The sequence below is a fragment of the Sinocyclocheilus anshuiensis genome, unplaced genomic scaffold (assembly GCF_001515605.1).
Source record: "Sinocyclocheilus anshuiensis isolate Anshui unplaced genomic scaffold, SAMN03320099.WGS_v1.1 scaffold678, whole genome shotgun sequence".
NCBI classification, from domain to species: Eukaryota; Metazoa; Chordata; class Actinopteri; order Cypriniformes; family Cyprinidae; genus Sinocyclocheilus; species Sinocyclocheilus anshuiensis.
Genome location: NW_015544157.1, coordinates 131822 through 134535, shown reverse-complemented (window position 1 = coordinate 134535; position 2714 = coordinate 131822). Strand labels below are relative to the sequence as shown.

Genomic DNA, 2714 nt, shown 5'->3' with positions numbered 1-2714 from the left:
AATACCAGGACTGTGATTGTTATTAAAATTTCTCCGGGTGAAGGAAAAACAATAAAAATGACAGTATTGGTTTCTTAGCTGACACCGTCGACACCGTCCACCAATTAGATCGTTCCTAGATGAGTGTTCAAATTTTGGCGGACGCCTCTTAGCTGGGAAGGGTTTCACAAGAGAGTGGAAGGTAAATGGAAGACAATTTTGAAACGACGTTCTCAAGTTTCACAAATACCTGTTCAATTGCTAAAAATCTCTGCTTTATGATTTTCACAGGCAAAATCCCAGCAAACAGCAGCAGCAGTCAAATCCGAATAAGACAGCTGAGAAAGAGAAGAAGAAGAAGGAGAGAGAAGTTTTGCCCCCAAATGTTACAAAATGAAAAATGACAGGGTGGTGGCGCTGTTAAATTGATACACCTAGGGGGTTGGTTTTGCTGTGTATAAAACTAAGAGAGGAAAGAAGGCCTAACAGGTAGACGCAGAACTTAATTGCAAATTAAATTAGAATTTCAAGTTAGAAATGGTATTTCCTGGTTAAAATGTAATGATGTTATCATTAAAATTGATGAGAGCAATTAAATTTAAAATGAAGCAATAAGTACCTTGAAGTTGTCACAGTACAGAAGGAGACCAAAACGGAGATGTACAGGTAAGCAGGGTTCTTTATTGAACTGAGGTGCTGAGGGGAGAGATGGAGAGCAAATGGGCTAAACAGAAAGAGTTCCAGGAACTGAAGGGATCTAGCTCACGTAGTGACTGCTTCTTGGGTCTTTCTCGGATCTGATGGAAGATGACTTCGACGGAGACAGGTGGGTGATAGGTTGGAGTCCAGGTTCGTGAGTCAGGTAAGGAGTAGCGTAGTGAACTCAAGACCAGACAAAGTGCAACTGCAGTGACTGAGTATTTGAGCTGCTGATGAGGTGGTGACAGGTGCGGCTGATTAGTAATCTGGTGATTGTGAATGGGTGTGTGAAGTGATTGGGCCTGACGAAGCTGGACTATCCCTGACAGTTCCCCCTCCCCCACGGGCAGCTCCCTACGCCCGCTGCCGATGTCGAGGACGGGCGCGGCCCCGGGGAGCGGGACGATCTGGGTGAAGGTCATGGAAGTCTCTGAGGAGTAAGGGATCTAGAACATCGTCTCTACACACCCATGATCTCTCCTCGGGGCCGAATCCCTCCCAGTCCACGAGATATTCCAGGCGGCCGCCTCGATGCTGGGAGTCCAGAAGAGAGTTGACTCGATAGATGGTTTCTTCTTCAGCGATCATGGAAAGAAGAAGGTAAGTGGGATTCGTCAGACCCTGTGGAAGAAGCAGACAGAGGGTTAACCCAGGGTTTGAGTAGAGAGACATGGAAGGTAGGTGTTATACGGTAGTGAGAAGGGAGTTCAAGCCTGTAGGTGACGTCGTTGATCTGCCTCCTGATGGTGAATGATCCAATATATGGTATTGTGGAGTGGGTCGGCGGTGAACGTCTGCCTGGGCTTGGTGTCTCCGAACCGCCTGCTGTAGATAGACATGCGCTGAGTCCCAGACCCTCTCGCTGTCTCTGAACCAATGATCAACCACTGGAACGTCAGATGGTTCTCCTGTCCAAGGGAACAGGGGAGGTTGGTAGCCGAGTACGCACTGAAAAGGGGTGAGGCCGGTGGTTTGCTTCCTGAGGGAGTTTTGTGCGTACTCGGCCCAGGGCAGGTAAAGGCTTCAGCGGTTCTGGTTATTGTGACAATAGCTACGAAGATATTTCCCGATCTCTTGAATCTTTTGCTCAGTCTGGCCATTTGATTGTGGATGATATCCGGAGGTGAGACTTACGGATACTCCGAGGAGTTGGAAGAAGGCCCGCCAGACCCGGGAGATGAATTGGGGCCCACGATCAGAGACGATGTCCTCAGGGATGCCGACATTGCGAAAGACTTGATTGAATAACTGCGTTGCTGTTTCCATGGCAGTAGGTAGTTTTCTGAGGGGGAGAAGTTTGCATCCCTTAGAGAATCGGTCGACAACTACGAGTATGCATGTGTAAGACTCGGACTCGGGGAGATCTTTGACGAAGTTGACTCCGATGTGGGACCAGGGCCGGTGAGGTATGGGAAGTGGTACCGGTTTTCCTTGTGGCAGCTGACGGGGAGATTTGGTGATGTCACAGACTGAGCATCCTTGTACAAAGCGTTTAACTTCTCGGGCCATAGCGGGCCATCAATAGCGGGTTTCGAGGAGCGAGAGGGTTTGCTGGCTGCCTGGATATCCAGAGCCCGGAGAGGAATGCAGCGAGTCCAGAAGGGTATTGCGGAGAGTGGATGGAACATAGACTTTCCCTTCTGGACCTCCCGGCGGAGCAGGTTCTGATTGGGTGGCTCGATGGATCTCTTCGTCGAGCATCCACTGGATGGGACCCACAATGATGGCTGGAGGGAGAATTGTCTCAGAGGTTAGTAATCGTTCCGTAGGCTGATGGAGACGCGACAGAGCGTCTGCTCTGGTGTTCTTGGTTCCGGGACGGTAGGTAACAGAGAACTGAAAACGGGTGAAGAACAGCGCCCACCGTGCCTGGCGAGGGTTTAAGCGCTTGGCCTCACGAAGATACTCCAAGTTCCGGTGATCTGTGATGACTTGGAATGGATGAATAGCTCCTTCCAGCCAATGTCTCCACTCCTCCAGCGCAAATTTGATGGCGAGTAGCTCGCGGTTCCCGATATCATAATTTTACTCCGCCG

General features: G+C 49.8%; 1 pseudogene; it reads right to left on the bottom strand.

Annotated features, from left to right (window-relative positions):
* Positions 1–2187, bottom strand: part of LOC107695437 (uncharacterized) — a 10578-nt pseudogene extending 8391 nt beyond the window's left edge.
* Between the last annotated feature and the right edge of the window lie 527 nt (positions 2188–2714).